A 19,040-nucleotide genomic window follows, 5' to 3' on the forward strand; every position below is an offset into this window, starting at 1 on the left:
ACCAGGCTCTTCCTGCAAGTATCTTTTATTGTATTTTTCATTGAAACTAAATCCGTGTGGTTTGATTCCCCAAGAGTCCATAGAGAGCTCCAGAGCACGATGAAAAGCACATCCCAAACTGTTGTGTTCAGACCTGCAATGGATGTTACCCATCCCGCTGTGTGTCCTCTGGCTTCAAATGAGAATGAGAAAACGTCTCATTTAATTGGAATGTGTTTTATTTTCTATTAAAAACATCCATCTATAAGGGCTGAAAGATGATGTGGGTCATCATAACTGGTACCCTCCTCATCCTTGCTGACATCCACACGCTGCACACCTCAGTGAGCTGCCCAGCGACAAGCCTTCACCAAGACTGGGGAAGAGGAAAAGCAGGAGAGAAATCGCTGTGCTGCAGCTGAGGATTATCCGTGCATGCAAGTTGGCCAGGAATATTAGGTTTTACAATTTTTCTTTTCAAGAAACTGTATTTTTAAGGCTTGTGGGTTATCAGAGGTGCAGGTAAGACCTGTGAGCACATGATGTTTTTTAAAAAAGATGTGTCTTTAGGAATATTTCAGAGATTTTCTGTCATATCAGGAAGGAGTGGATCCCACAGAGCTGCATCCCTGGAGAGTGAAGAAAAGGGATGTGCCAGGAGTGTGGCCACAGGATTTACTTTGGAGTAAAAGGCTCACTGGAGCCTTTACTTATAGACTTAATTATAAGGTGCAGGACACTGGTGTTTTTCAGCAGTGAATTCTTCAAGCAGTTTATAAAGCCAGGGTACTAGTCCTCTCTCCATTTTAGAGATGGGGAAACTGAGGCACGGAAGCTGTCACTCATCAGAGGCCAGCCAGTCCAGAGTAAAAGAGTGGTCACCTGCAGGCAGGACATGAAGTACTAAAGGGTCATGGTTGGAAATGAGATAGAAAATCCACTTCATGAAAAAAAGCTGTTTTCTTCTTTATTTATTAACCCACAGCCATGTCTTGCTCAACAGTGTCCTGGTAAGGAAAGTATTTATACACGTTCTTTCCTGATCCCTGGACTGAGATACTTAGTCCCAAGCTCATTATGACCTTAAATATGTTACCTATTACCTTTAATGGCATATTGTAGACTCCTCCACTCGTATGCGTTCTTATTAAACGTGCTTAGCAACCTGGCAGTGAAGAAATAAAGTGTCAGCTTCTTCAAATTAAAATAAAAAATCAATTATGCTCTTAGGGGCAGATGGAGATTAAGCTGAATACAATGTACATTTACACTGTTGTGGAAGCCAGGGCCTTTATGTGCAATTATTGTGGCATTTCATTCTTAATCTTCCTCCTTAATACAGAAGGAGCCATTAAAAGAGTAAAAGCCATCCACGAGCCCGTTTCACAGTCAGCTTCAGAGAGATGCTTCCAAATGCATAATTTTTATCTTTGTTCTGTAAATAAAAAAATTTTACTTATATGCCCCTTTAATTCTTCACTGCTGCTTTTGGGGTGGTGGTGAAGGGGGGCTGGAAGGAAGGAGGAGAAGGTCAAGTGTATAATTGCAAGATTAGTTTTTGTTGCAAGGGGAAATGTTTGCCAGAGGAACTTGAGCACAAAGCATGTCATGGATGGGCTTTTGGGCTGTTGTGGGGATGTGCCAAGGCACTTCTGCCCACAACCCACCAGCTCATATATCTGATTCGGTACCAAAACCATGGAAGTCCTTGGGCTGGCATTTGAGTCTGCGGTGCAAGCAGGGCACATGGAGAGTCAGAACAACTCAATATTTTTCATATTGTGATACAGAATTCACTCAACGTATAGCAACCACTCTGATCCCCCGTTGGGGAGCTGCAGCAATGACGAGAAATTGTTTTAATCATATGCGAGCTCCTCATCTTGGCTGTCAGTCAGGGGTTTTGGTCCTGTTCTGCTATTACAGACACGTATTAAAGGGGAGGGAAATGGAGAAATGACTTGTTCAGCATCACAAAGTTGGGCCGAAACACCCTTGTTATGTGAAAGCTGTAACCACTGTGCTGTGCTGACACACCTCTGAGGTCTACACCCGTTGCCATTGCAGCCTTTCCCTAGGACTGCATGTCTGTGTGTGAGAGCTCAGCCCCTCCTGCCTCAGTTTCCCCAGCCTCCCTTCCCAACACGAGCTTGTAGAGGTTAAACAAACCAGGAGGTGTTTTCCTGCTGAGGAAAAGCCTGTAAATACTCAGAATAAATAAGGAAGCTGTTCATAAGTGGTAGAAATGAGCAAGTTCTTGAGATGGGAGTGGATGTCTTCCACAGTGCAGGCATGATCAATAAGACTCGTAGCTGTGAGCCTCAGTATTGAACCTCAGTGCTGTGATTTATTGGATATAACATGTGCTTCCTTTCCATTTACTGCTAAGGTGGAAGAGCTATTGTTTAGTACTGAGACCACGCTTTCTAGGCGTTCTTGGGCTGCAGACATGATGTACTGGCTCCGATTTCCAGTCAATGTTAAAGCCAGTAATTGCCCCTCTGCTAAACAGGCAGAAGCCCTACACAGCAATTTCTGTTCAACAGGCAATAAAAAGAAATAAAATTTGGTAAATAAGTTGCAATGAAGACTGTTCCAGGTGTGGACTTGTGTGGGTCTCCACATGCTGTGCGCATCCTGGGCAGGGAGAATTCAGGGATGCCCAGCCCTGAGACATCCCATTTGAGAGGTGATGATCGCTTTGCCACTGTATCCCTTGAGCTGCTGCAGAAGGGGTACAGCAAGGAGCTGGCTTTTTACCTCTGCAACCACTGCACGCAGGGCTGGTGCTGTCAAGAGGTGCAAAGCAGTGTAAGACTGTAACCTGATGAGTGTTTTATGGTTCCCAAGCCAGTAATCTCCTTGCTGTTCACAGCATTTAAGAAGCAGGACTTTTACTGTGAAGCATAACGAGGGAGTTTAAATTTTGGATTAACTTCACTTATGCTAATCTCTTCTTTAGATCATGCCTCAAACACCTGCTTTCAAAGCGCCTGGCGCTCGACGGTAAATCGGACAGAAAAAAGGGATCTGCAAAATGCAGCCCGATGTGATATCCCTCTCCAGGAGATGGCAGTGTGAAACCAGGCTTTCAGCATCCTGATGCCAGCTTCCAGGGACAACTTCTCTCTGAAATTAGAGCTGATGAATAAAAAGGAGACCTTTAAAGGTGTAAGTTAGTGACAGCCCTGGCCCCAACACAGTGTTGGCTCAGCTGGCACGAAATAAGGTCCTTATGGTATCTTTTCTTTTTACGAAGATTGAGTATAAGGTGGGTTGAATGCTGTCAGGCTTAAAAGCTGAAGGCCACGGTTTGTTGCATGGAGGAGAGAAAACACAGAGTAACTCTGCCAGGAACCCAGAAGCAGTCCCTGCGGAGGGGAGATGTCCATGGCAGAGGAACAAGCAATAGGAGCTGCACTTGGCAATGGAGGTGGCCCCGGATACCTTCATCCACCCCCAAATAACGCCAGTGTCAGCTGCACAGCCTTGCCCCTGTATGCAGTGCCCTGCAGCAGCATCCTAAAGCAGGCAAATACCTCCCCAACCTGGAGCTCCTTTGGTTATCAACCTGGCTGCTACCAGATAACTTCTGTCCAGTCTGATAGCGTTTATCACAGATGAACCTCCAGAGCCTGAGGTTTGCTGTTTTTTCCTGCAGAAAGGTTGGCTCAGATCCTACTGTTTGCACTATCTGCAAGGCCAACGCCGTTTGCTCATGTCCATGAACATGTCTAGGCACTACGTGCAGATACAGACCTCATCTCAGCACCGTGTAAAACCTGTGGGGTACTCTGAGTCCTTCAGGTGCCTGGATAAATTTGGGCCAGAAATGGATAGATACCCAAAGGCACATCCATCCACAAATCCTCTAATGTCCCCTGGGACATTTCTCTTCCCAAGCCAGGAGAAAAGACAGGAATTGGGAATGTTGATGCTATAACATGTGTGTGTGCATGCATGCTGGTGTCTCTTCGTGTAAGGGATCTTTTCACATCCCCACCTCTCCTCCAAAACCCTGAACCTGCCAAAGATGACAGCCTGGGAAAAGGAAGAGTTTTTGTGTATTGATAATCTATCCCAGAGATAAGGAACAGCTGATATCTGATCTAAAGTAATGGGACTGTCTGAATTCCACTGGGCTGGACATGTTTCTCCTCTTCATCTGCGGAAAACTTGGGATATGAACAGTTATATCCTTAGGAGGTGATCAACAGAGGCAAGGGCAGATGGACGGTCATCACAACTTGGGTACTCTTTGTTGAGGTAACACTCTTTTGTTATCAGTGCTATTTGCATAAAAGTGTTTCTGTTAAAAAAAACACCAACCAAACAAAAGAATTCAGACATGAAGCTTCTATTGCCAACTTGGAATACAAGTCTGGGTGTCACACAGCTGCCAACAGATGTGACATTAAGCAGCACGGATAGCCATGGAATTAATGTAGCCAAGTTGCTTCTTATCCGTTGAAGATACATTCCCGAAAACACAGTGTCACAGAGCCTAAAACTGTGTGAGCAAACCTTTGTGAGGAGCAAACCTCAGTGTGTTTTTTTCACCAGGGATTAAATCAATTTTTTATCTTGGGATACTATACTAGGACAACTCGGTATTTCTCAAAGTGATTTCTTTTTCCCCATGATGCTCTAAGAGGCAGTATTAAAATGGAATCTCTCAGCTATTGCTGCAGCTCATGTCCACTAAACCAATTTGTATTCTCAGCTATAAGCAGGATCCAAAGTCTTTGCTGCCAACAGGATCCATTACAGTCATCTTCAGATCAGACCTGATATAAATCCGCACCTTTTCATTCATATTTGAAAGTCTTGTTGTAGCAGCCACTTAGAAAACACTCCAAAGGGATTTTCTTCCTCAGCCTTGATTATTATTTTTTTTAATCCACCTCTTTGAACACCGACCACAGAGCTAATTTAGAGCACAAACTCTTTGCATAAGGATGATGCTTTCTTCTACAACCGTATGTACCGGGCCAAGTGCATTGTCAATGCTTCAGAAATAATATCTCATTAAAAATAAAAGAGGGTAGGTCAGAGAAATTCAAGGCCAAGAGGAAGAAGAAGCTCCAGAGAGGTCAGTGAATCCAAAGATCCAGCAAAGAGCACTTAAGTGGGGATGGAAATATAGCACAAAGGCATCTGGTGTCAATGGAAAGGAGATGGGGAACCATTTGAAACACTGTGAGAGCTGCTGTGGTTGTGTCCCTAAGCTGGATGACAGTAGTGTCACCCAGCACCAGCTTTAGAGCAAAATATGCTGCAGTGAGAGGAATCTCAGTGTAATCGAATTTAGAGCAGGTTAAAAGGAGAGAGAACACAGACCTCATGTTTACAGAGCATCTTCTTTTCAAAAGTATGTCAAAAATCTGAAATGTCACCATGCTGAAAATGTCAACCACTTCTACGATCATCTGGAGAAACAGGACTTCAGTGCTTTCCTGGCATCTGTTGGCTTTTTGGTCTTATTTTGAAGTTCTTATATAGTTCCCTTGCTGTTTTGAAATCCCATCCAACCCAAAGCCTAAAAAATATTAACTGCTTGATTTGTATGTTTTACAGGAACTCTGCTGGAACAGGAGGGGCTGAACCCATCTCCGTGACCTTTCAGAGATGGAGTGAATGGCAAGAACGTGGGTTGCAGTGAAGAAATGCACTGTCTGCAATATTTGCTCTTTTCTCCAGTCTTCAGTAGCTTCACAAATGTATCCCAGAAAAAAAATCACAGTTTTCTTCATCCTTATTGCACTCCTCACTTGTTTTCTTGCACAACCTCCCTGTGGTGTGCTAATGTGTCCGTGAAAGGCTGGTAGAAAAGAAAGGGTATGGGGAGAGTGGAAGAGAAACTGCTCCTGCAAGAAGGGATGCTTGCAGGGTGATGTGGAAACTTCAAACCTCGACTCACAAATGACCAGAGAAAAGCGAGCGGAGACAGTGATTGCATCTGAGCCTGTGGCGTGAGATGCAAATCTGTCGGCCCGGGCGTGGAGGCGGACACACCAAGCGTTTGGGGTGAACTTCTGGGTGGAAAAGACAAAGCCCAGGGCTGGCTGCTGCCCCCCAGCAGTGCTTCCCCTACTCTCTGCTCCCCTCCAGACCTGTTGAGTATGTGTGCGCTGCGCCAGCCCTCAGCCCGGAGGATGCTCTGAAAGCATCCACTCGCATCTTCAGCCCTCTCAGGAATGCAGCCCCTGCCTGCCTGCAAGGAAGAGGAATTTGGGGCTCCAAAAATCCTCACTAAGAGGCATTTCGCAGCCCCTGAGCAAGGCTGCAAGGCAGAGCGAAATCCCTGCAAAATACAGCCCTGCTACTGAGCAGACCCGGGCAGGGAAAGCTGCGGAGCCCGCCGGGCATTCCCGCTAGGAGCATCCCGGATAACCCCGGCTGCAGAGGCGGCTTGCATCCCCATCCCGCCCCTGGGGGCTCTCCTGCCCGCCCCCCCCCCCCCCCCCCCCCCCCCCCCCGCAGGAGCAGGAACCGGCGGGGCGGGGGCAGGGGCAGTGGTGCCTGGCCAGACTTTTCCAGCCCTGCATCGGGGCTGATTTTCTCGAAAGAAAACCAAAACCAACCAAAGAAAAAAAAATTATCCGAAAACTCCCGCAGTGTGTCTGTACGTGCCGCTCCCCCCCCCCCCCCCGCCCCCCTCAGCAGAGCGCGCACACCGACCTTCAGCCCAGTCCCGCCCTGAAGCCCCTGTGACCGTTACATATAGAAATAACCAGAAAATAAGCGGAAAATAACCGAAGGAGCAAACGACTGAAAGTTGTGCGTGTGCCTGCGCGCCGGGCGGGGCGGAGGGTGCGCACCAGTTGATTTTGCATCTTGCCGTGTGCCTTCCCCTGCTTTAATTTTTTTTTTTTTTTTTTTTTTTTTTATGTGTTTTGATCTATCCTCTGCAAGAGGGAGCACAGAGGTAGCGCAGGAGCGCGGCGGAGCGGCGGGGCCGGGCGGGCTGGAGGGGCCGCGGGGTGTTTCTCCTTTCCCTTCGCCCATCTCCCTGCCTGGAAGTTTCTTTGCGACACGAAATAAGGGGAAGGAACCGAAACGAAGGGAGAGCGGCGGGGAGGGGGTCGGGGCAGAGCTCCCCCCGCTTGCCCGTGCTGTAAAACGCTCGGTGCTATTCGACGGCGTTTAACGCGCGGCCAGCGGGACCGTCCGATCGCTGCGCCCTGCCCCGCACCGCGCAGCGCTGCGTAAACCCCGGCATCGCTTCCCCGAGGGGATTGGAATCCTCCCCTCGCTTATTTAGTGCATTTCCCCAGCGGAGGCACGGGGCGGGGCGCGGAGGCTCCGCGTACGCGCAGCGCGCAGGACTCGGGGCGATGGTGGTTGGGGTGCGTACGTGATTTTTTTTTTTTTCTTTGAAACTGCTGGAAAAGGTCGCTGAAGGAGTTGGCTGCTAAAAGCAAAAAAAAAAAAAAAAAAAAGCCCTAAAAAGAGCGGCAGGCATGCGCACTGCGCGGATGCCATATTGGAATGAGTCTGCCGCGAGTGCGGGCAGAGGGACGGGTCGGCTCCGCGCAGCGCCGCGCACCGCGGGGGTCTCGCTGCTGAGGCGCGGGAACAAAAAAAGAAAAACACCCCAAAAAAGCCAAACTTGCTCAGGTAAGGCACCGCGCCCGGCAGCCCTCCCCCCTCCCCCGCCCGCCCCGGCTGGCGTTTGCCTTTATTTTATTTATTGGCTTTTGCACCGCTTGGATGGAGAGTGCCTTTCCCCTTTCCAACCTATATTAATTTTTTTTTTTTTTGTCTTTTTTTTTCGAGCGGGGAACGCCGGCTGTGGGTTCCCCCCCCCCCCGCCTCCCGAGGGCAGGACGCGGTGGAGTTGTCACGAAGTGCTGGCGGGCGGCTGGGGCAGGTCCCCGGCGCGGCCGGTACCTGCACTCGCTGCCCCGCTCGGTGCCGCCGCTCCGCCGCGCTGCGCCCGTGCGCAGGGCGCGGGGGACAACGGCCACATTGGCCGTGCCCGGGCACCTCATCCCGGGGGTTTCTTTTTACCTCAGCCTATGGTATTTTAGACGCTGTCCTTTCTTTTTTTATTTTCTTGTTTTTTCTTCTTTTACCCCCCCCCCCCCCTTTTTTTTTAAAGTAACATCGACCGTGTTTTCGTGCTTTCCTGAGAAAAAGCTTGTGCGGCCGCCTTGCAAATTTACTAGGCTGATGCATGTCTCGAAAAGAGTTATTTTGGTTGTGCGGGTGGGTTTCTTCTGAATCTGCAGGGGAGAGAGGAAAAAAAAAACTGCTGCAAAAAGCGGGGGGGAGAAAAGAAAGCAATCAGCTGTGCCAAAATGTGCAGCCCTGATCTATACATATTTTCCCGTAGCGCTCCCGAACTGCGGTAAATGAATATTTATAAAGCTTGTCAGTTCAACATGGCGGGTTAAGGTGTCTTTTAAAAAACTGACAATAAACATTTTGAGAGGAGAAAAAGAGGGAAGGCGAGGTGCCGCACGTTCGGTTCAACTCTCTTTTGTTGCTCAGGGAGGTGCGCTGGTGAATTAAATGCGGAGGGGAGAGGATGGGATATGTCCTCGGGGTCCCCCCCACCCCCCTAGCAGGACTCAGTGGTGGGAAAAGTGTAGGGCATTTGTGTGTGCTGGGAAGAAACCTCGGAAAGGGGCACGCAGACTTGGGAGCCCGGCCGATTTGCCTTTGCCAAAATTGCAGACATGCCGTGAGAAAAAAAGAGCAAAAAAAAAAAAAATGTCGAGAGACACAGCGATGATTTTTTTTTTTCTTTGCATTAACAGTAGAGATGTGGTGGACTGAGATGTTCTGTTGGAGCTGTCAAGCCTTTCCCTGCTCGCCTCAGTGTAGTCAGCTGGGGATGTGGTTTGGGTTTGTTTTTTTTTTTTTCCCCTTCTTGTTTAGCAAAAACGCTCTGAAATTGCTACGCAGGGAAATTGGGGCTGCCAAACAAGTGACTTTACCAGTGCGTGCTGCCGCGAGCGTCGTCTTTTTGCAGAGATACCCTAAAAAGCCCACGATGATGGAGGCGAGTCACAGCTTTTGCAAAGCGAGCGACTGAGAGTTTGCCAGGAGTTTTCAGGGAGTTTGTGCCCTTCCCAGCCGCTTTTGCAAATGTGTTTTCCAGGGGAGCGGAGGAGTGAGGCTGCCTCAGAGGCAGGAGAAGCTTCCTTGTTCCCGTGCAGAGGGCACTTCGTTGCTGCTGTTCTGGGATCGTTTCGTTGTGGTTGCAAGATGTTAACTTTGGAGCATCTGTGTTTCCTAGCCGTGGGAGGAGATGGGATGCTCCAGCATCGGGGGCTGTCAGTGCCTGGGTGGGGATGGAGGAGCCAGGGAGGATCCTGGGAGCTGGGGGGGGGGGGAGAAGAGAGCTGATCTGCCTGCCCATTCCCCTGCACCTCTTGGAGCTGCTTTCCAGCAACCCACCATGCTTTGATTTAGCAGGTGTGGTTGAAGATGCTTGCTTGCATGCCTTGTCACGCAGGTTGATGTTTCCCCTTCCAAAAGGGCTCTGCTCCATCTTCCCACCCCGTTATCCCCCACCTTTCCCCAGCCCCTGCCAGGACCAAGCTTTCCTGCTCACATTGCAGGGGGTGGTGGTGGTGGTGGGGCAGAGGAGAAGGTGCTGTGTGGGAGGATTGTGATTTCTTATCAGAACAGCAGAAAACAGCATTAATTATAAGCAGAGCAGCTTGGAAGGTAGCTGTCACACAGTGGTGGCACAACTGCAGTGGAATGGTGCCAGCCTGTGGGATTTTCTGTGGGGCGGGAAGGGATGGAGACGTCGTGAAGTTGGGAAGCTAGCTTCCCCCTCCACCCCTCAGGCACCTGTCCATCCCCAAGTTTGCTGTCCCTTGGACAGGACAGCTTTTTAAATCAGTTTGTGCCCCTGGTGCTCTGAGGAAGAAAATGTAGCAGGGTGACCTGGTGTCTGAGCAGAGAAGCAACTTTGCTTGTGTGTTGTGGACGGGGGGGGGGGGGGGGGGGGGGGGGGGGGGGCGGAAAGGGGAGTGCAAGGGTCTCGGGAGATCCCTCTGTACTTGGGTGATCACCCCTCTTCTCTCGCCTCACTTTTTTTCCCTGTGCCTTGGAGGGATCTGTGTGAAAATGGAAAAATCAGCCCCAAATGGCTCTTCCCTTGCAGACGGCACTTGCTGACAGGCACACCTCGCTTCGCATCAGCGTTGACTCTTTGGTGCTCTGCAACCAACACCCCACCCAAGGTGGGGTGACCCCCCACCCCCTGCCCTTGTTGGCTTTTTACCAGCCTGGGGACACCCACATCAGCCAAAGGGGCTGTATGTATGGGACTGCTTTGCTCCCCCCATCTTTGCCTCTTTCCCTCAGAGAGGGGGGGTCCTGTCTCAGCACGCAGCCTATGCACACCCCACACCCCTCCTGCAGCACCGGCGAGGTCACGTTAGGGTTAGCTGGGGTCACACTGGGCAAACCTCCTCTGAGGACTTTTTTCCTGCCGTGGCAGGGGGATGCTGGCCAGGATTTAGTGCAATTTGTTTTTTGTCCCAAGAAGTCTTCAGGTACAAACAGATTTGATTGCCTTTGCTGGGGGCAGAGGAGGAGCACGTGAGGCAGGTTTTCTCTCTGGGCTTGGGACCCTTGCCTGGGTGAGTAGGGATGCAAGTGGCTTTTTTTTTTTCTTTTTTTTTTTTTTTTTTTATTTTTCTTCTCTCTCCAACAGATCATTTAGAAGGGAAGAAAATATTCTCACAAGTCTAATAACTTTAGTGCTTATAAAGGATTAGGTCCTAATAACTCCTGTGATAAGATGGAGGCTCGGTGTAATCTGTTACTAAGTGAAAATCTAAAAGCCATTTAAATAGATACGACAAAGAGCTATCAAGAGACTAGTACATTGTAAAGAACACAGAAATACCTTTTTAATGTTTAAGGGGGCATATGGGGTAGTGGGACAGTGGATGCATTATAAGCAAGACAGTATCATTTCATTTACATATTGAGAAAACATTTACAGATACTCAGCAGATGTTAGAAGGATGTTGCAGAGGTGGAGAGCATGTTTCACACAGATGTAAGAACATCTGTAGAAGACAGTATATAGTTACTTAGCTGTGATTATGAGTGATAATTGGCTGGCTGGACAGACAGTTGACTTTTTAATGAAGCATTTATTAGAACTTTATGGTAGTGTTACTAGGAGTAGAATAAACACAACCGTCAACTCTTTAGACTGGGGATGCTTTTCCCCCACTCTTGGCTTGTGCTGTGCTGAGTGTGCTGCTGGTCCATGAAGTACATACTTGTATTTTGAGTCACTGTTTCTGGCCTTCCACAGGCATGGGGATGCTGGCCTGATACAAGAGCATCAGTGAGGGGATGTGACATTACCTTGCTGAAGGACAGGACATGGAAGGATGCCCTGGAAGGGCAGGACAGGAAGATGGTGTCTTATTTGTTCTTTTGCTGGCTAAACTCATGTTGGTGTGGGGTAGGGGAGGTATGGGGAGCGGCCGAGGGGCTTTTCAAGGGTGGTGGTGGTTGATGGTTATGGCTGGTCCCTGACTCTGTCCAAGTGACAAAGTAAAGGAGTTGTGGAAAGCTCCAAGACCTGGGACAAGTGAGCAGAACTTGGAGCAGAGGAGTCAGAGGCGTGTTTCTGAAGGTGTACAGAGGAAGTTACTGTGGTGGCCACAGAGTCCACATTTTAGATGACCTGAAGGCGATGGAGGTGTCAGAGGTATTTCATTACTGTGAATATTATTAGCACATCAGAATGTATCAGCTGGTGCAACAGGGTCGTCAGTGCTGAAAATGAAATGCTGTTGTTAAGAGTGATGCTATTTACAAATACAGAGTTTGTTCTGTCACTGTCATGTGCTGGTCCCTGGGAGCGGGGTTTTTTAGGATTACAGTAGCCGTCGGTACCTTGTCGATATTTAAAACTCATCATTTGAAACTGTTGATCTTTGCATGACAGTCATCTCTGATGAAACCAGTCAAATCTGTCCAGTGGGGTTTTTTGCCAGACGACTTCTCTTTATTTTCTGTGATTCAGGTGTGACTGCTACAGTGATTAATAAAAATGTTTGGGTTGCAGAACAGGGGTATGCAGAAATACGAGCAAAGACTCTGCCACAGACATTTAAAAAACCTCCTGAAAAAGTTTTATTTTGAGATTGCCCTTGGTAAGACCTAAACAAGGCATTTTTGAGAAGGCTGGTTTGGAAAATGTGTTCACAGTTACTCAGTTTTTATGAAGCAGAAGTGTGTGTCCTAAAATTAAATAGTAATAAAAAGAAAGAAAAAAAACCCCTGCCCAAGCAGTTCTTGACAGCTGACCCAGAGATCATTTCTGAGTAGGTGTGAGGCTTAAAAAAAGGTATATGCAGAATCCTTGCTATTTTTACTCTTACTCATGATTCTTGGTTTCATGATTAATACTCTTAACATCATTGGGTGGCTTGTGCAAAGGAGCCCTGTTTTCCTGGGTCCTGAGACCCAGTTTGAATATAAGTTATTGGAAAGTTTTGCGTTTATTTGCACGGTAAGAAAGATAAATTCCCTCCACTAAAATCCAGGAGGTGGCATTATCATTGCCCCTGCAGCGCAGATCAGACACAGTGACTGTGGGCTGAGGATCCTTAAAGTCAAAGGAGCTCTAAGTCCCTTGCGGAGACTTCTGGGTGGGAACCAATAGCTTTCCTGGATGCATTAAAAATCCCCTTTAAAGAAAGGAGAAAAAAAAATAATATTTAACTCTTTCTTGGAAGGTGTTTTGAGGAAGGTCCAGGGTAGGAGCTCAGTGCAGGCGCAAGACCAGACTCCGTGGTGCACCATTGCGTGGGTGATGGTGGGGCATTAAACCTGGGGGTCCTGGAGCAGCTCACATGGTCACCATAGCATCTCTTAGAGGCCGCTTGTGGAATGAAAGGGAATCCAATTTGTCTTTTCTTAGAGAGACGGGGTGGAATTAGCCCTGAAAATGTGACTTGCAGGGCTCTGAATTAGTGTCTTGTGGAATTTGGTTCTGGGTAGACCTTGGCAGGGATCTGCTTGCTGGCTGCCCTCACAGGTGCTTGGCGAAGGGAAGGGTCCTCCTCTTCCTGCTGTTGTACCAAGGGGTGGCACGAGATGGCTGCAAGGGCTGGATCTTTTCTTTTTTTTTTTTTTCTTTTTTTTTCTTCCCCCCCCCCCCCCCCCCCCCCCCCCCCCCTTGTGTTGGCAGATCCTGCCCGTCAGTGAAGCTGCTTCTGGATGTAGAGCACTGAAAGAGATGTAAGCGTGTGTAGGATGAAGCCCAAATGCTGATCAGCTGTGCTGTTTCGATGAACCAAACAGTGCCAAGACCTAAAATGTCATTTTTCCTAAAAAGTGTTGGAATCAGATGGCAGATGTTTCCTGGATTCTGGTTTGCATCTTGTGGTTTTTTTTAAATTTTTTATTTTATTTTAATTGGAAAACGGCTCTGCCTGCTTGCAAAGCATCACAACATAGAAGGCAGAACTGATTGCCTTGGGCTATGGGAGTTTTGGCTGATGAGGGATTTCTGGATTGGGCCCTAAATTAAGTCCATGAAAACAGTGTTTTGTGTTTCCTGCTGGATGACTCCTATCGCTTGGCTGATTGGTCCGGTTCAGGGGGTCTGACTGATTTGTTTTGATCCACATGGCTGCCGTTCTGAGATGATAAGCATCAGATGAGATGTTGCGGGATGGTAAGTGGCTGCGTGTGTGTGTTCAAGTCACCCATCTAAAAGGCTTCCTCCTTTCAGCTCTGTTTCGAACACCGAGGTGAGAGAAGACAGGGAGTTGCAGCAGCATGCTGCTGCTGAGCTTGCTCCCAGCAGTTTTTTTTGCCTGTTGTAAAGGGGGTTGCGGATATTGAGTTGGTGTTTTTCATGGCCCTGATTCAGATAAGAGCTTTAGAAGATGCCTAATCTTAAATATGCTGTGTTCCCAAAGTAGTTGGTGTATGTTGGGTCCTTAGCATGGGTAGAAGTGCTTTACCAAGGTGGGTCTGCATGGTGGGAATTGCCTGTTGAAACATGGAGAAGGTGACAGCCATCTTGTAGGTAACAGAACAGCTGGAAATGAGAAGGATTAGTACATGGGGACCTCAGTCACCCTGGCCTGACACCTTACGCTGACATTTCTACCTATGGAAAGAGGATGGAAAATATCAGCGCTGTGACAGGAGGGGATTTTACAGCTGCTTGGAGTGAGCATCAGTAGTGCAGGCGTGGGGCAAGGGAGAGGCAGTCGCTCGCCTTGCCTGGCTGCTGGTGGCAGGGCTGTGGGGTGGTTTGGGGCTGGATCTAGGTGTTGGCATCTGAGTCTGGGAGGGTCCCCCAGCCAGCAAATGTGGGTGCTGAGGGTGGTATCGTGCCATGCGCATGTGCTCTGTGGGATGCTGAAGGTGAGGATGCCCGGTGTTAGCAGGGGCGATGGCAGGGGTCCAGGCAGGGCAGTGGTGCCTTCTAGCCCTTGGTTATAAAACATCCAGCTCGCTCAAGAGAAGGGAAATTTAATGAAAAAGCGCTCTTAATTTTGGAGGTTTGATCTAGTCCACGGTGAAGTTTGTGGCAGGTTTTTGCTTAAGTCCAGCTCTAGGTCCTTCAGTTACATGTACCCACAGGGCAGCTAAGAGGGGGATGTGTACCCCTATGTGCCTGCCTGTCATCTGTCTCTCTCTTGTTGTTGATTTTTCTTGCCTAATACTGCAGGGCTTTTTGCTGTAAACAAGTTAGTTTCTCTAATTAGGTTTATTTTACTTTCTGTTACCTTATCTTACTGCTATTTATCTCTGTGTGTGTCTTGGACTCTGGGGTATGCCAGGTAGGGAGGATAAGAAAATTGCTTTGTGAAACAGGTTTGTCTCTGTTGGCATAAGAAGTTTGAGGCGTTTGGCACCGGTGCAGGAGGAGAGGAGAGCAAGGACCTGCTGAGTTACAGAGGGCTGTCACCACCTCGCCTAATCTCTTTGCTGCTGTGCATCTTCAGAGAAGTTCGGTTCCTGTCCATCTTCCCCTTCAGGATGGACAATCCCGACCGTCCCTGCTCTGATGGTTCTGTATTTTCCCATTTTTGCATATTTTCCATCCAGGCTTAGTCATTTATTTTCTGTGCTGCTGCACAAATGGTGCCGATGCTTGCCTTCAAGAGCAGAAGGATCAACCCTGTTGAGTGGCTGGAGCAGGAGGCATGGGAGGAACCTCCGTGGCTTGTAAAGACCATCTCTTACCCCAGGGCAGGATGAACTGTACCAAGATCTGTTTCTGGGTAGATCAGCATCCTAACCCCTCCAGAAATAAAGGCTCTGTGCCCTTCCCACAGTCTGTCCCACTTCTTCACCAGATTCATTATTAGCAATTTCTTCTCACGCCCAAATCAAATGTCCCCTCCTGCAGTTTAAACCCAAGCCTTCCTCTTTGATCTACCAAGAACGTGGAAAATAGATTTTATACTTTTTCCCCACTCAGCTGTTTTTTATATATTTGAATATTGAGAACATTCCTAGTTCCCCGGATTAGATGGGGTTTGTTTCTTCCACCCCAGAGCACATCTGAACTAACCCAGCGCTGTGCAAAGCAGTAGTTTGCCCTTAGTAAAATCCTGTGGGGTGTTCAGTATGAAAGAAAAGTTGTCACTTGATATAAGTGAAAACAGTTGGTGAGGGAAGCTCTCAAATAAATAATAATAATTAAAAAAAAGGACAGAAATTTGGAAGAAGTAATCCTTAAGAGGTTTCCAGCTGGTACTTTGTCTGAGAAGAGAGACAGGCTCTTTTTCTAGGAGGTGAAAGCTGTTCCTTGATGTTTTCAATAGCCCTTCCAAACGAGCCTCCTTTTCCATTGTGCAGATGCTCAGGGGTGTGTAAATATTGTGGCAGGCTGCCGCCAGCAGTGCATCCTAGATCTAGTCCCACGGGGCTGAGTCACCCTTCACCCTGCTCCACATACAGGGCCGGTACCATATGGCATCTGAGCATCTCACTTCAGTTTGTTTTCTGGCACGTTCGGATGTCTGAAATTGTAGCAGGTGCTGTGCAAGCACAGGCATCCTCAGAGGGTTGTTCATCTCATCTGAATTTCCGGTGTCCAACTTGGACCACACTGATTATCCTTTGGAGATGCTTTCTTTCGGTTAGCTGCAGATGGTTGGCTAGGTAAGGCAGATCCCACCTGAGGTGGGTAGGATTGGTGGGCATCATTTCTTGTAGTGCTGTTTCATGGGGATTTGCTGTGCTGGAAAACCCCAACGTGAAGTCATCAGTGGAGTTGGGACCCGGTCTGGTATCACCTGTGTCCTACCTAGGCTTTTGCTCCATCTGCTCGGACCTGGATGCCCCCATTTTACCTGGTGTAAAGCCATGTGGCCAGGTGAGAGACATTAGTGGGGGTCATTAAAAAATGAAGTGTTCTGGAAGTAGAACAGAAGAGGAGACAACTGGAGTCACCATCTCAGCTCCAGGGTTGGGTTGAGGCAGGGCACGTCTGAGCACAGTCCTGTCTCATTCCCTGGGAGCCTCAGCACCAATTGCTGGAGTTTCCCAATTGTTCAGGCAGGTGGATCTGGTCTCATTTTTCCCAAACGGTTCCCTTCATCTCTTTGCAGTGGCTTTTTCATTTGTGGTCCTGCAGAAGGCTTGAAAATGGTAAAGGCTACATGAAATGGCACATGGTAGTGCCTGGCTTTGAAGGGGCTGGGTGAAATCAGCAGATGCCTTTACTTTCACAGCAAGAAAGTCTGCTGGGGCCATGCCGTGTTCAGCTTCTCTCCAGCTTGGCTGGAAGAAGAGATGTGGATTCCTTGTATCCCAGCATACCTAGGGTTGAGCTCTGGAAACACAGTGAGCCCTGGGGCTGCCCATGGACTCACCCTCCCACGGGGCATGTCCCTGGTAGGGGCTCTTCACGAGGGGCACAGGGTTGTGCTGGCAGCCCTTATTGCGGCCCTGCTGTTCTCACCAAGTGGCTCTTCACCGAGACGTGCGACCATCTCCAGTCAATGGGTGTTAGTGAATTTTGGAGGCAGGGGCCATGTCGTTAGGAAAGCAGTGGGATTTCCACTTCTCCACTGCTCAGGACTCAGCGTTAAGTTGGCACAACCGATGCACTATCCAGGCAGAAGGTTTCAAGGATGTAGGATCTTTTTTGCATCCTCTCTTCCAGGAGCCTGCCTTTTTTATGTCAGTCCCAATTAACCAAGCATATATTAGAGGGAGAAAATAAGTTTCTTGGGGATAACTCTAAGGGAGAGCCCTAGGGTGCTGGGTCTGTGTGTGTGAAACCCCTCCCTCCAGGGGCTTACTCCAAAGGAAGGAGAAGCCGGATGGAGTCGGCAGGAGGTGGAAATATGAAATGGTGCGAGGAAGCTGATGCCGGCACTTACACAAAGAGCCAATATTGATACAGATGACAAGGCAGCATGTTTGAAATAATGGTGTGGCTGAGACTGACAGCCGTGGGAAGGAGGAAATAAAAGAGGTGCTTTTTGATATTGGCTGGCTTTTTCTGCCTGTGAATTAAGAGTCCGGATCTGAATTAAATACTAGGGGAATGGGAGCTGGATGGGGGGAGAATTGGATGGGTTTGAACCACCACTGTGCAGAAACAATGAACAAGTAGTCTGAAACCAGGGAATTTTCCCCCTTCCCTCCTCTTTCAAATGTATTTCACAATATTTTCCTTTGTGTTCCTGCCTAGCGTAGTATCACCTTGAGACTCTTGTGCTGTTGTCTCCCACACCATGGTTTACGTGCTGGCAGTGTGGCTTGTGGTCCTTCACTTGGCTTCCAGTGGACGCACGTTTCTTCAGCCTGGCAGAGAAATGGGAGCATGGTAGTGTGTGCTGCTTGTTTAATGTTGATGATTGCAGGCCAGTCGCTGTGCTACTGTTAACAGTATGGCTGGGGACTCTGTTTGAAGTGTTAATTAGCAGCAATTAATAAGAAGTGAAAAATTAATACCCTATGTCAGCTTTCTTTGCTAGTTAGTTGTATCAACACCACGGCTCAGAGCTATCTTGAAGCTGGTGTTTGCATAAAGGTGGTCTTGTTGTCACATAGTATTGAGAAAATACTTAAATGCTCTCCTGCCGTAAATGGTAAACTAGTTATTCCCAAAATAAGAGGATAAGCTATGGCCTCTGACAGATCCATTTTTCTTGGGATGCAGTTGCTCTCGACATGACGTTTCAAGAACAGTAAGTTGTGCATAGCTAGAGTGAATAGTTAGACCAACAAAAATATTGATGGCATTGTTGAACCTGGCTGAGAGGTTCTGCATTGCCCCCTTTTAATCGAAGTGGCTCAAGCCCAGCCGCAGAAGTGGCCACCGAAGATGGATCCCAGCTGTGCTGCAGACACCTTTGTCAGGTTCCTGTTGGTTTTCCCATTTGTTTTCCATTTCTGATGGAAACTCCCTGACACGGGGAAACAGGCCTTTCTCGTGGGTCTGGTGGCAGATTTGGGGCTTGAACTGCACAAGAAGCAGCAAATACTCTCATTGTCTGATTGGGCACTTTCAGCTTTTCATCAGCTCATAACTTTGTCCTATCATCATAGGAGCATCACAAGATTTAACTACGCTACCAGGAGGTTTATCTTTCCTCTTGGTATTTATGTTGTTACCACCGAGTTCTGTTTGAAGTGATTGATTTGTTGTGTTTAAATTGATCTCTCTGTTTCTCTCCATCCTCTGAATTTTTTTTTTTTAGTAGACATCATTGTCTAGTCCTAGGCAAAAACGAAAACAGCTGAATCCATGCAAGGGTTAGCTTCAGCTGACTCCTCCCCTCCTCTCACAATTTAACAAGCTTGATGTAAAATCCTGATACTTAACGAATTTATTATTAATGATATTTACGGAAGTATTCTCTACCAGAGGAGAAGTGGTTTTTGACTTTCAATAGACTGATTGCTTCTAGTTTCATAGTTAATTGAAACTTAATATACACTAGGGATGAGTGATATATATGTTCTGAGGTTAGCTGCACTCAAAATACACATAGTATATAATACACTTAATTCATTAGCAAGTCTCATGTCAACAAAGAATAAAGATGAAGTGCTGTAGTGGCCATCGCAGTGGGGAAGTGATC

At 47.9% G+C, this 19,040-nt stretch overlaps 1 protein-coding gene across 1 annotated transcript in view; it reads left to right on the forward strand.

The window, feature by feature from the left end:
* Positions 1–7,475: 7,475 nt before the first annotated feature.
* The window catches only part of SFMBT2 (Scm like with four mbt domains 2), a 122,604-nt gene continuing 111,039 nt past the window's right edge, over positions 7,476–19,040 (forward strand). Inside the window, exon 1 of the mRNA XM_037389468.1 lies at positions 7,476–7,599. The gene's annotated coding sequence lies outside the window, so the exon portion shown is untranslated. The remainder of the gene's footprint in view (positions 7,600–19,040) is intronic.

Source organism: Falco rusticolus, chromosome 5, assembly GCF_015220075.1.
Source record: "Falco rusticolus isolate bFalRus1 chromosome 5, bFalRus1.pri, whole genome shotgun sequence".
In the NCBI taxonomy this organism is placed as follows: Eukaryota; Metazoa; Chordata; class Aves; order Falconiformes; family Falconidae; genus Falco; species Falco rusticolus.